Genomic DNA, 15,374 nt, shown 5'->3' with positions numbered 1-15,374 from the left:
GGCTAACTGCCAAGCTTCCTCAGCTCTCGTTAACAACTGCCCGACGTAGTCGTCGGCCACGTCATCGGGATGTAACGGAAACACAGTGCCCATCGTCGTAGTCGCCTCACTCCCACGCACCAGCAAAAATGGCGTAAATCCTGTGGTGTCTTGTTTGACGGCGTTGCAGGAGAACGTCACAAAAGGTAGCACCTCATCCCAGTTGCTCTGCTCAACATTGACAAACATTGATAGCATGTCGGCCAAGGTCTTATTAAGGCGTTCAGCAAGCCCGTTAGTTTGCGAATGGTAGGCAGCCGTCATGTGATGAGTAATGTTGCACCGACGGTTTATCTCTGTCACAAGATTCGATTGAAAAACATTCCCTCGATCCGTAATCAATGACCTTGGGGCACCGTGTTTTAATACAATGCCTTCCACGATGAATTTGGCTACCTCGAATGCTTCGGCTGTTTTCACGGCTTTTCTAATGGCATAACGTGTTAGATAATCAGTGCAAACAATAATCCATCTATTGCCACTAGCAGACGATGGAAATCGTCCGAGGAGGTCAATCCCAAGACGCTGGAAAGGCGTTTCGGCTGGTGGAATTGGTATGAGTCGGCCATGTGGTTTCTGAGGAACTGCCTTTCTCCTCTGGCACACTCGACAATGCGACACATAGTGACGGACACTCTTAAATAAACCTGGCCAGAAAAATCCCTTGCGGATCCTATCGTATGTCTTAGTAAATCCTAAATGTCCGGTCTCAGATGTGTCATGGAATTTCAGTAGAACATCTAAGCCCATGAGTTTAGGAAACACTGGTAGCCACCTCTTTCCAAACGGATCGAAGTTTTTCTTCCAAAGTAATCCAATAACTACCTTAAATTGTCCTTTGAAATCCTCTGGCCGGCCGCTGTGGCCTAGCGATTCTAGGCGCTTCAGTCCGGAACCACGTTGCTACGGTCACAGGTACGAATCCTGCCTCGGGCATTGATGTATGAGATGTCCTTATGTTAGTCAGGTTTAAGTAGTTCTAAGTCTAGGGGACTGATGACATCACATGTTAAGTCCCATAGTGCTTAGATCCAATTGAACCATTTTGAACCACATCCTCTGACAGATTTAAGGCAGGCATAATTTGAGATATCTTGGCGTCCTTCTGCTCAGCGGAGAGGTCCTGGAGCACAGCGAGACAGTCACTATCTTCATCGAAGTCTTGGTGGTCTTGCACAGGGTTTCTTGAGAGACAGCCGGCATCTTGGTGTTTTCTTACACCTTTGTACACTATGGTAGTGTCATACCCTTGAAGACGTAGAGCCCACCTGGCGAGTCGTCCTGTTGGATCCTTAAGACTTATCAACCAACTAATTGAACGATGGTCTGTAACAACTGTGAATGGCTTTCCATAGAGATACTGTCGACATTTACACATGGCCCAGATCACAGCAAGACACCTCCTTCTGTAGTTGAGTAGATTCTCTCGGCTTTTGCAAGTGTTCTAGAAGCATAGGCTGCAACCTTCTCTTTTCCATCCGAAATTTGCACCAGAACAGCACCGATCCCATACCCACTGGCACCTGTGTGTAGTTCTTTAGGTGCTCTCTCTCATCATACAGACCAAGTACAGGGTCAATCGTCAGAGCTTTTCGCAGCACATCGAAAGAATCTTGTTGAGCACCATCCCAGATAAGTTTAGCATCGGCTTTTAACTACTCTTGGTGTGGCCTGGCTTGGATACAAAAGTCTTTGATAAAACGACGGTAATAGGATCATAATTCGAGGAAGCTTCTCACATCTCTAATACTTTTAGCAATAGGAAATTCCGTTGTAGATCTCAGCTTTTCTGGGTCTGGCTGCACACCTCCGTTTGACACAAGGTGTGCAAGTATTTTGATTTCTTTTGCTCCAAAGAGTCACTTTCTTGGATTAAGTTTCAGTCCGCCTTGTTGGAGACGCTTAAGAACGGTCCTCAGTCTTTTTACTAGTTCATAAAATGTCTCTGAGAATACTATAATGTTATCTAAATAACAAAGACACATCGTCCACTTCAGGTGACATAGAAGATTATCAACCATTCTGTCAAAAGTTGCTGGAGCATTACACAAACCAAACGGCATGAACTTAAACTCCTACCGGCCCTCAGGGGTGATGAATGCAGTTTTCTCACGATCAGCCTCATCTACTTCGATTTGCTAGTACCCCGAGTAAATGTCCATCGTTGAGAAAAATTTATCCCCCTTCAGACAATCTAGTGTATCGTCAACTCGTGGAAGGGGGTATGCGTCCTTTTTAGTTATCTTATTACGCTTCCTGTAATCAACACAAATGCGCCATCTTCCATCCTTCTTCCTGACGAGAACCACTGGTGACAACCATGGGCTCTCCGAAGGCTGAATGATGTCATTCTTCATCATTTTCTCTACCTCGTCGCGAATTATTCAACGTTCCGTTGCTGACACACCGTATGCTCTCGGGCTTATTGGTTGATGGTCTCCAGAGCTAATCCGGTGCTTCACCGTCGATTTGTCTGATTTGCTCTTCACCTGCAGATTGAAGCGTTCAGAGAACTCTTGAAGAATGGGAAGCAGCTTTTCCTTAGTGAGATCTGGTGATAATCGAGCTAGAAGATCCTGTCTCGTAGTGGTAGAGCCAATTTCGCCCACAGACTCGGCATGGGAGATTTCTATGACGCTCAGCTGTTCGGCAATTAACGGCTCAGCGTTTGCTACGTACATACGTCTTGGAAGGACCTGCGGTGCTCTGCGACAGTTAACTATCCACAATTCACCGAATCCGTTCTTAAACGAGACGATAGAGGCTGTGGTGACCAAGTTATTCTTCAGTGGTATGCTTCTGTTACATTCCACTACAAGATCCTTGGGTTGATCTGTATGATACATGGCAGTTACCTTTCTAGTGCTGACTGCAGGAATGATCACTTAATCCAGCACGCATAGTCTCCACACACTCGGATGCGCATCTTCCTGTCCACAGTGTCTCATCTCGTCTAGCATAATATTCGAGTGACCACAATCTATAATTGCCTGAGAAGCTTTCAAGAAGTCCCATCCGAGAATGACGTCATGACTACACTCTTGTAAGACGATGAATTCTAAGGGCTGTGTATGGCCACTTATGCCCACAAGAATGAGACAGCTTCCTGTAGGTTTTACATATTTCCCATTAGTCACCTTCAGCAGGGATGTTTTGTAGTCGACGAATACGGTTTCCTGCAACTGGCGACGGTGCTTCTCCGAAACGACTGAATATGATGCTCCAGAGTACACAAGAGCTTCGGCTGTTCGGCCATTCATGAGGACATCGACGTAGTTTCCTATCATTTTAGTAGTGATCGATGGCGGAGGGTTTCTCCCTTCGGCGGCCTCACCCCCAAGGAGGTTACGGCGGCAAGGTGATCGGCTGGAGCTTCTAAGCGGCGATGGAGACCTTGATCGGCGTGCTGGGGAGCGTCCCCTCCAGCGTCTAGCTTGTGGCGATGGTGACCTACGTCGTCCTGCACCCACATATTCTTGTTCATCTTCGTCGTCCCGGAGTTGGCGTCGTCTAAGATCGGTCTGCTATCTTCTGGCGCGGGCGTCATCAAATATACGCCACCTTTCTCGACAATAGCGCACCACATGTCCCGATCGTCCGCAGTGGAAACATACTGATTGGTTATCCTGGGTCCTCCAGACGTCAGTCTTCCTTGGTGCCCAAACGGGTTCCTTATGCGGCATTGTAGGAACGTAACTCCGCCTGGGTCTTGACCTTTTCGCCGTTTTAAGGGGAAATGAAGGACGAGAGATTGGGTTCAATTTCTGTTCCACTTCCTCCCTGATGACCTCTTGAAGCGTCTCGGTTTTTCGCTCTCCGTGCAATCTAAGTGCCTTCTGAACTTCCTCTCTCACTATCTGACGAAGAACACTTGTGAAATCAGTACCTTCCTCCATCACAGACGTCGATACGACGATTGGAAGCAGTTCAAACTTCTACGTGTAATTCTTTTTTGATGCATTGTCTCAATATACTGACACCATTTTATGAATTCGTCTGCTCAGGGCTCAGGACTTGATACATGTCCTCAACATCACACTCATGAGATGTGCAACCTTATCTTCCTCCTTCATTCTAGGATCCACTATTTTACACAGCTCGAAGACGTCTTCAATGTAGGACGCTGTAGTTTTGTAGTTTCTCCTGCACGCTGTGTCCTGCACTTTAATTTATCTTCAGCCTTGCACTGCTGTCGTTGCGTGTCGCCGAAATACTTGCGCAATTTCGCCTGGAATACTTCCCAGCTTGTGAACGTCTCCTCGTTGTTCTCATATCATTGCTTGGCAGTGCCCTCCTCGTAGAAAAATACGTTAGCCAAACACACGGTGTCATCTCATTTCTTAAATTTTGCTATACGCTCATATACCTTCAGCCACTTGTTTGGATCTTGGCCATAGTCACCAGAGAACCAGGAAGGATGTCTCATGTGGTGGCACACAGTTGCTGTCATCGTAACGTCCTCTTCTTCTTCTGTCTCCGATAGAGTGCCATCTGTTGAATATGGCTCGAACTCGGTTTTCTCACCACGTAAACGGCGGCTCTTTCGTTGCCTGATGGGAGCCACTGTGTCGTCGATAATGTGCGCTATCGCAAGTTCCAATTCCCATCGTCTCCACCAGAATAATCTTAACGAAGATTTATTCAGCACTTGCATATACAAGAGTTCGGAGTGAATTGCCTCCTGCCAGAACACATACGGTATATATCCAGTTACCGAACATTCCAATACAATTATTCTTGTCATCTGTGGATACTTCTAGAATGTGCTCGAACCGACTGTAGAAATTAAAATTTTACAGTTCAGGTGAGGTTTGAAGTCACGACTCTCCATGCGACAGTCTAGTATCATAACCACTAAGTCACGGTGACTATGTTACTTAGCTTTTTCAGCGAAAATATTTTCTACTGCTTGTATTCGTGCTTGCCTAACACTACGTTGGCTAACAAGGTCGCTGGATCTCACTCCAACTGAGAACGTTTGGAGCATTATGGGTAGCGCCCTCCAACCAGTTCCGTATTTTGAGCATCTAACGCGCCAAGTGAGCAAAATTTGGTACGATAGCCCTCAGGGGGATATCCAACCGCTCTATCAAACAAGGCCAAGCCGAATATGTGCTTGCATAACAGCCAAGGGGGCACCAGCGCGTTATTGATTTGTTCTATTTCTGAGGATTTTTTCTTGAAACAATCATCCAAATTTTCTGAAATTGTAGTCATTTGTTGGTGTTTTCAGGTGCTTCACATTTACCGATGTCCGTCTCATTCAGATAATGCTTTCATGATTTTATTTTTTTCGCCTTGGATGTATGTATGGATTTCCTTGAGAAATAAAAGCCTCTGTCGAGAAATCAGCACGGAATTAGAAAGCATCGCTCGTGCGAAACTCAGCTTGCCCGTTTCTCACATGATATCCTGCAAACCATGAACGCAGGGCAACAGGCGGATTCCATATTCCTAGACGGTCAGGAAGCTTTTGACACGGTGCCTCACTGCAGACTGTTGACTGAGATCCGAGCACACGGATTCACGTCATTCGAAGACTTTTTGAATAATAGAACTCAGTAGGTTTTCCTTGACGGCAAATGTTCATCAACCAATAGATTGTTAGGAATGCCCCAGGGAGGTGTGATAGAATCGCCCTTATTTTCTATATACATAAATATTCTGCCGGACTGTGTGAACGACATTTTACGTCTGTTTTCTAATGACACTGTGGTATGTAGGAAGATGTTCTCGTTGCGTGACTGTATGAGGATGCAAGATGAGTTATACAGAATTTATAGTTCATATAATGAGTGGCACCTCATTAGAGAAATGTAAGTTAATACGGATGAGCGGGAAAAAGAATCCTGTAGCGTTCGAATACAGCATTAGCAAATTGCTGCTGGAAACAGTCACATGGATTAAATATCTAGGTGTAAAGTTGCAAAGATATATGAAACGGAATGAGGATGTAAGGACCGTAGAAGGGAAGACGAGTGTTCGACTTCGTTTTATTGAGAGACTTTGCAGGAAGTTATAGCTCGTCTATTAAAGAGACAGCGTACCCATTATTGGGTACTGCCCGGGAGTCTGGAATCCCAATCAGGTCCTATTAACAGAAAACATCGAAGCAGATCAGAGACGTTCAGCTATATCTGTTATCGGCGGGCTCGACAAATATGTAAGCGTTACAGACAAGATTCGTGAACTCAGATGCGAATCCCTCGAGGGAAGACGATGCTCTGTTTGCGAGGCATTACTCTAGACATTTAGAGAACCAGCATTTGAAACCGACCGCAGAAAGCCGCCAACGTACATTTTGCCTAAGGATCACATCGATAAGATGAGAGAAATTAGGTCTGGTATGGAAGCTTTCAGAAACAGCGTTACTAGCACCTGACAGATGTTGAAAGAGGCAACGTAGTGGGGTTCAGCCGGATGGTCAAATCGTGCAGTATCCAGACTTGCGGTGCATTAGGGTGTGACATTGGCCAGATTTTGGACTGCATGGGAATGTGAGGGCAGGCGCGCTCTTTAAAGATCATGTAAACGACATCCAACCACCCAAAGTGGTGATCGTAGGATTTTGCTCTAAGTACATCGTAATTTCTTCACATCTGGGCCAGGCATATGATAAGAAGTGCCACCCATGTAGTTCCATCCTGCACCACACGTAGGTGTCAAGGAGCACCGATCAGTTGAACTGGCAGGATTCGAACCTGCGACCGTAGCGGTCGCACGGTTCCAGACTGTAGCGCCTAGAACCGCTCGGCCACACCGGCCGGCGACATGAGCAAAGTTTCCAACCGATTTCTCATACACAAACAGCAGCTGACCGGCGTTGCCTGGTGAAACGTTGTTGTGATGCCTCGTGTAAGGAGCAGAAATGCGTACGATCACGTTTCCGACTTTGATAAAGGTCGGATTGTAGACTATCGCGATTGCGGTTTATCGTATCGCGACATTGCTGCTTGCGTTGGTCGAGATCCAATGACTGTTAGCAGAACATGGAATCGGTGGGTTTCGGAGGGTAATACGGAACGCCGTGATGGATCCCAACGGCCTCGTATCACTAACAGTCGAGATGACTGGCATCTTATCCGTATGGCTGTAACGGATCGTGCAGCCACGTCTCGATCCCTGAGTAAACAGATGTGGACGTTTGCAAGACAACAACCATATGCACGAACAGTTCGACGACGTTTGCAGCAGTTTGGACTATCAGCTCGGAGACCATGGCTGCGGTTACCCTTGACGCTGCATCACAGACAGGAGCGCCTGCGATGGTGTACTCACCGACGAACCTGGGTGCACAAATGGCAAAACGTCATTCTTTCGGATGAATCCATTTTCTGTTTACAGAATCATGATGGTCGCATCCGTGTTTGGCGACATCGCGGTGAACGCACATTGGAAGCGTGTATTCGTCATCGCCATACTGGCGTATCTCCCGGCGTGATGGTATGGGGTGCCATTGGTTACACGTCTCGGTCACCTCTTGTTCGCACTGACGGCACTTCGAACATTTCAGATGTGTTACGACCCGTGACCCTACCCTTCATTCGATCCCTACGAAACCCTATATTTCAGGAGGATAATGCACGATCTATGTTGCAGATCCTGTACGGGCCTTTCTGGATAAAGAAAATGTTCGACTGCTGCCCTGGCCAGCACATTCTCGAGATCTTTCACCAATTGAAAACGTCTGGTCAATGGTGGCCGAGCAACTGGCTCGCCACAATACGCCAGTCACTACTTCTGATTAACTGTGGTATCGTGTTGAAGCTGCATGGGCAGCTGTACCTGTAGACGCCATCCAAGCTCTGTTTGACTCAATGCCCAGGCGTATCATGGCCGTTATTACGGCCAGAGATGGTTGTTCTGGGTACTCATTTCTCAGGATCTATGCACCCAAATTGCGTGAAAATGTAATCACATGTTAGTTCTAGTATAATATATTTGTTCAATGAATACCCGTTTATCATCTGCATTTCTTCTTCGTGTAGCAATTTTAATGGCCAGTAGTGTAGCTTCACGGGGATGGGAGCCATCGGGTATGAATTTAGTTCGCGTCTTTTATTTTCATGTGTTACCCCTCAATGCGACTGTATCTTAGTGGCATTTGTGAACAGGAAAATGCTCGTCCACACACGGCACGTTTCTTAATAAATTGTCTCAGTAAAGTTGAGGTAATCCTGTTGTGGGGCGGTGGGTAAATAATCAAGATTATCGTCACTTTCGTTATGTCGTTATGAAAAGACACTTAAATTGTCTGTGCTCGCGCCGTTTCCAAGAGCCTGAAAACTATTCTTGCGGTCAGCCAGAAATCGATGGAGAACATACTGAGCATAATTTCCAGTGTGATAGTTCACTTTACTCCTTGTATTCACTGAAAGAAAATATTCCTACTTGCTGTTTACTCAGCGGGGTTAGGGACTTTGAATATAAATAAATATTTTGAAGATTTACTAACTGATACTTTCAATAAAGGTTCACACACACAACACATAGGTCTTTGTAATCTATCTAATATAGCTATGGGAAACAGCAAAATCAACAGTTCGGAGGCGACCTCTACGGCAAGGTCCAACTAAAATGGTCTATTGCCCTTAATTCTAATCTCCAAAAGCTAATTGCTCGCCTTAAAAGTGGAAAATAATCTCAGCACTTGATACACGGTTTGATCAACATTATGAGCGGCACGAAAACAGTTTCTTCCGTGAAATCTAAGCAATCCAGGACGGGATCAAAGTCCTCACGAGTTCACTTCCTACTTTTACCAAAAATGACTTTGATAACTGCCCAGCTCTCATGTCATCAGAGGCACAGTGCAGGAGGCCTTTGACTCAGGCGGACAGGTTGATACCTCGATGCGAAGTGTCTCGTTACTGCCTCTATGGCCGTATTTCTACAGGATGGAGAAAAATTGTGTCAAGAAATTTTAATCCTGGATAGATGATGCCAGTAGGAATCAAAATTACGAATGTTGTTTGCGTCGACAACGCATCATTGTTAAACTACGTAAACTGGCACCACACGCTCAGATTGGCCGTCGGATTCCCCTGTAGCCGTTCGTCGTTTGACGGGCAACGCTATGGTTGTCGCTTCACACATACAAACCTCCTTCACCCTGTCATTGCTCCAACGTGATACGCACACGTGTCGAATAGGTCTTGCTGTTTGTCCCGCGGCCAATCGGAGAGCATCGCGGCAAGTTTCTGTAGTTCAAAAATTGTGCCTTGTCGACCTACGCAACATGAGTAATTTTGATTCCTACTGGCATCAGCTACCAAGGGTTAAATTTCGTGACAAAATTTTTCTCCACCCTCTATATGGGAGCAGTGTACCGCCAAACGGAATATCTGCTATCAACCGCCATAAACACAGATAATAGCATCCAAACGGTCCCTTTCTCAGACACTTACCTATTAATATCTCTGTCGTTTAACAATTTACAAAATTCTTAATTTTTATGTAAACACAGTTAAGTTTGCCTTAGTTACTGATAAAGTTTTATCTCGACTGCATTTAAACTTTGCTGGCTAGAATTTTTGGAACGGAATCGACAGTAGAACATGACCTCTGAACCGCCTCCTTACGATTCCTTTTAATGATTATTATTCACAATACCGTCTGGAAACTTATCGCATGAATGTAACCGAGTGCTTTAAGTAGAGCTTTCTACTACAAATACAAATCATATTAAATCATGAATAAGGACTATTCGTTCCAAATTTGGCTTTCAGCAGATAACTTGAAAACTAATAGAGGTAACTTATTCGTGTCATATAGTTAATGTTTTTATATGAAAGCGAAGCTACATTAAATTTTTCATGTTTCTGAGTCTAGTATTTAGGGCCTTCATGTTTTCGTAAAAACGTCGATTATGGCGAAAATATTGCTCTGATCAAGTTGAGAATAGTAAATTTTAATTGTGACAAACATTTTCATATTCGGACCAATTTTTAGCTTTGTAGTCTTATTACTCAGTGCCACTAATTTTTTAAAGATCGTGTATTTTGCCTGACACATTCGTTTGATCATTCTGAGACTGAACAATATTAACATTAATATACTTAAGCATACATTGGAGAAGTTTGGAAAAGAAATTTTAACTTTTAATTCCATTCTTAGATTGTGTTGCAATCCTTTGCATATTAAGCAGAGGCGCGTTGTGATAACGTGGCGCTGGTAGTAGTGAACTGGGGTAAGCCCCGGAACACTCGCTCGCCTGCGTATCTCTTACAATGATACAGCTCTCGTTTTGCCTCACCGTGGCCAACAAGTTCCTCAGACCTGTCATAGATAGAGCTCCGTCATGGTCCCAGTATCCAGAATATCAAGGACTAGTTGTAACAGTAGACGGCAAGTTGCTCCCAGAAGAGCATTCAATGACTTTATAATATCCTTTCCAACCAAATCAGGGCATGCATCCAGGCCTCAGTGGGTACAGCGTGATACTGATAAATGGGCTTCAGATAAAATTTTGTTTGTAAATTTGACTCGATTCTGTAACCACAGAAATAACATCGCATTATCTTCTAACCAGTGAAGATTCATTTCTTCTCCTTCACACCTTCTGGCTCCTCACTCATTTTGTCGGACAGAGTATTTACGATGGACCTATTCATTGATCTTGAATGATTATCTGTTTAATTTTAAGAGCTCTTATATCAGGAATTATGGTGCTTCAGAAGTAAGGCAGCGCATATTCGGATGAAATCTTCAGCTATACCGCTTTACTTCCCACACCCGATCAGCTGCAATGGTTTTACGAGAAGACCTTGTAAGTGAGCAATATCACTTCGTCGAACAGGACATCTTCACATCTATTACGTCTAGTTGACAGTATTACACAAATCAAATTGTTGCCTCCGCATTTGCTGTGATTTCAAATCAAACGTAAATTCACGATCAGACATTAACGTCTATCCCACTCCACGGCTACAACAACTGATGTCAGAACAATCTGGCGAGTAGACCTGGCCGAAGCGTATTTTCAGTTCCTGCTAGATGAAGAGTCACACCGTTTAATGCAAATATTTAAAAGGATACTTTTCGGAATTGCTTGTGATGCTGCAATTTCCCAACGTTACTCGGAACTATTAATTCAAAATATTCCGAAAATAGTTAAGTATTACGATGATATAATTGTCACTGGTCCTACAATAGAACAACATTTGGCAAATCTACGTATAACTTCTACATAATACAGAAAAATGGACTAGAATCTAATCTAAATAAGGGTATTTCTGTAAGCAAAAGGAATAACTGTACCATATTTTGAGTCTCAAGAATTTGCTATGAGCCTAAAAACATGAAATTCTAGTGCCCACAAAGTTCATGGTGAAATTAGTTATTATGTCTAATTTGTATCTAATGCCACCCAGATCTCATGACCAGTAAATAGATTATTCAAGAAAGCCGCAAAATATGAATAGCAGCAACAGTGTCTGCACGCTTTTAAAAATTAAAACAATGTATTAAGTCCACTTCTTGTCTAGCGACATACTGCCTATCCAACTGACTTATCCTGTATACCTACACCCTCTGTACACAATTATGGCGGTATTCTCCTATAAGACAGCTGAGAGGTACGAACAATCAATTACACACGCCAACAAAAGTATAATCTCAGCTGAGAAAACTAATCAAAAATTGACAAAGAGTCTCTTGCGATCATATTTGGAAACCATAAACCTCATATATTTCTTTATGCCACTAATTTGAACTCAATCTTATATCAGAAACCTCAGATATTTAGTTATGACACAAGAATCGACGTCCAGAAAAGTCGGATCAGCGCTACCAACGACTGACGCTGTTCGTAAGTAAGTGCAACTAAGCCATTCATTATCGGCTGACAGTGCAACTCGCATATGTTGATTACTTGTCTAGCTTTCTCATGGGGATGGCGCCGGTATTTGACTCTAAGGAAAAAATACGCCTCCACATGGACAATTCCTTGAAAAATTTGCTTCGAAAATTTTCTCTTACTGCTGCCAAAATCACGTCTGTTGCGCTACACATCCATCCCTAGGCAAAATAGCTAGATATATTCGATATGATTGGCCAGGGTACATCCCGCCCCACGCCCTGTCTGAATTTTGCACGTATTTCTCATTCAGAAATAGAGTCAAAATGTTCCATGGGATGCTGATGCCACCAACAAACCAACATGACGAATGTCGTGTGGTTATCCTACAGTCACTGCTTCAACGTGTCATCAACATTCTGCAAATAAGACGCGGCTTCGCAGATGTCACCAGAACCTCTCGCTGGACTAACCACCCTTGTTTACCTCTTCGAGTTCGGCGTTGCCGCTAACTGTAGGGCCCCACGAGCCAGTTCAATGTAATGGTTGCTATTCCTTTGTCTTCGGACAACAAGAATGATAATCTAAGATCATTACTGCAATAGTCATCTTTAACCGCAGACTGATTGGTCGGAATTCCAGAAATCACTGCTATAGCTCGCAACCCAGCGGATCCCATTCATTTCGGACCGTGCTGTGTTTCGCTGAATATTCTCACAAACACCATGCTCCTTTCTGCCTGACTAGGTACAAGACACTCTTCTTGTTACATCTTTGGACTGTTTTACGTGGCGGCTGATTGGATTCTGACGCAATTACAGACTTTCTTGGTGGATATTTAGGCAAGGTACGGATTCGTGTTGTGAGCTATCACTTTATTCTGTGCTGTATATAGAGTAGTGTAATCAATCTCTTTTGTTTCACCTTGAGCAAGTGTTACACAAAGTTCGAAAGAGCTCAGAGAGAGCCTTCATATTTCTGGTACGGTCTGAGTTAAAATAGATCATGAATCGATTCATACTCACTGAACGACGGCTATATGAAGAAGTCCATCTCCTGAAAATTATTTAGCCTACAAGCAGAAATGGAACACTGTAAGTCAATCTATGAGGAATTATAAACTACAGCAGGCCCATGTATTAACAGGAAATAGTCACAAACCTCATGTCCGATGGAGAAATCTGCTTGGTCGACGTGGATACAGTGTACTGTCTATAGCAACAAATCAATTCAATAATTCTTCGGCCCCGAGTGTTTTTCTAGTAACCTAGAAATAGGTAGTCGTCAAACCATAACACAAATAAGACGCAGCCGCATAACCCGTTTGACTGAGGGATATTTACCCACACACTGTGCAAAAACATCGTTAGTCGAGAAAGTGATGTGGGAAGAGGAAAGCAATTGCGGACGGTTCAAAAAGCGTGAATGGATGTATTAACTTCGTGTTAAATGATTCAGACTTCAGGGAACACAGTTCACACTATTAGGTGAAGATGGTTGCCTCGAAAACTGTCTAAATGGACATGGGGTAGTACTGAGAGTAATACGAGACGAAAAACTAAACTAGACACAACATAGAATATGCAAGAAGGGATCGCTATCTCACGATGCACTACAAAAATGTAAAAGGCTCTAACTTCGCGGTAGAAAGAGAAAATTCTACAAATGCTTGTTCTCTCATTTGTTTTTACAGCGACGGTAATTTCAACAAGTTAGTTTTCAGGAAAGCTCACGGCTCTTTAATCTCGTGACTTTCGCCTGCGTACGATAGAACTGTGGCGTTCGTAATTTGGAATTCATCAGCAGCTCATGTACAGTTGCCCTCGCTACGCGCAGACAACAGACAAGCGCAGAGGTTTCCACACATACCGTTTGATGAACATCAAAAACTCTTCGTAGCACTCCTCGACCCCACTGTTCTTATCCAAATAACTCACCAGAAGGACGTATATGCTTTTGAGATAAATTCCTTCTCTGCCACTGCACTACATAGCAGCTTACTCTGAATCGTTTATCGCAGTAGGTTCCCAAGTTTGGGTCGATCTTACTTAGTAAAGAAGAGAACCGAATGAAGTCACCAGCTTCAAGAAACAGCTAGTGTCCTATCCACTAAAACAACATTAATGTCTCTCTTTGTTCTTGTACATATAATTAAGTACTCTCATTTCATATCATATGCTACTCTTTTCCCAAATTTCCTACCTAAGGCAGACAATACGAGTTGCTGTCTCTTAAACCCTGTGTCAGAATTTCCTTCTTCTGTTCACACTATAATAATAATAATAATTACTAATAGTAGTAGTAGTAGTAGTAGTAGAACAAGAAGAAGCAGTATGACACTGCTGTCATTGGCTAGTCAGTGATGTCATTCAGAATGTCCTAGGATACTTACAAACATTTTTTATACAAATATAACATTTTCTCTCCCATTACAACCAGCGATGATATTATTCACAATGTTACAATTTGCCATCTTATTGCAACATCTAGGAAACTTGAGTTTTTTGCTCTTTTGAGTTGTCTATATGACCCATGCCCACTTGGTGTGCTCTGTTTAACGCTACAATTGCACGTCTCTCAGGATATACTGTAGGAACACAATAGACATTTCTGTTCCACAGATATTGAGTTGCCCAGCTGGGACAGTAATATGAACTGCCAATGACGAGGCTACTATAATGCTACAAGTAGATATATTGAGTTACGTAGTTGTAGTACTTACGCAGCATACAATATTGTGATATTTATGTAGTAAGTGCATCACTTATTAATACGCTCTACATTGTCAACAACGGTTGGTGGCTGCGTTTTTCCCTATTATTTACATGTTTTTCCGGTTTATACTGTAAAGAGTAGTAAAGAAATCATGTGAGTTTTATTTGAGAGCCCACTTACAATGTTACTGTGTTGGTTATGAGTTCAGAAATCAAGCAATCGAGAAAGCTGTTCAGCCGGCCGCGGTGGTCTAGCGGTTCTGGCGCTGCAGTCCGGAACCGCGGGACTGCTACGGTCGCAGGTTCGAATCCTGCCTCGGGCATGGGTGTGTGTGATGTCCTTAGGTTAGTCAGGTTTAAGTAGTTCTAAGTTCTAGGGGACTTATGACCTAAGATGTTGAGTCCCATAGTGCTCAGAGCCATTTGAACCATTTGAGAAAGCTGTTCGACGGAATTCAGAGTCTCATGCTGGTTATTTTGTATAGAAAATAGGTGGAAATATTAAAAATTATTTTATGATTTTTTATAATATTTGTTAAGCTGAATACCAAGGAATGTTGCAAATATAAAACAGACAATATACTAAAGAAGTTTTCCAAATCTTCTGTAAGCAGCATTGGTTCTTTGCGTGTTCCGAGGGAGAAACCAACTGAATCAGCGTCAGTGCTTCTACTTTAATTGCCTGTGACGAAAATCTTCATTCGGATTTGCCATATGATATCTCTCTTCCTGTTTGAGAATACCATCATGTGATGATGATTCAGATAAACAGCCACAAAGAAGAGTTAGCGATAATTTGGATCGTTGAAAGCGGGTTGATCCTA

The sequence above is a fragment of the Schistocerca cancellata genome, chromosome 4 (assembly GCF_023864275.1).
Source record: "Schistocerca cancellata isolate TAMUIC-IGC-003103 chromosome 4, iqSchCanc2.1, whole genome shotgun sequence".
Taxonomy (NCBI): domain Eukaryota; kingdom Metazoa; phylum Arthropoda; class Insecta; order Orthoptera; family Acrididae; genus Schistocerca; species Schistocerca cancellata.
The sequence above is the reverse complement of the archived record's forward strand: the minus strand, read 5'-3'. Positions refer to the sequence as shown.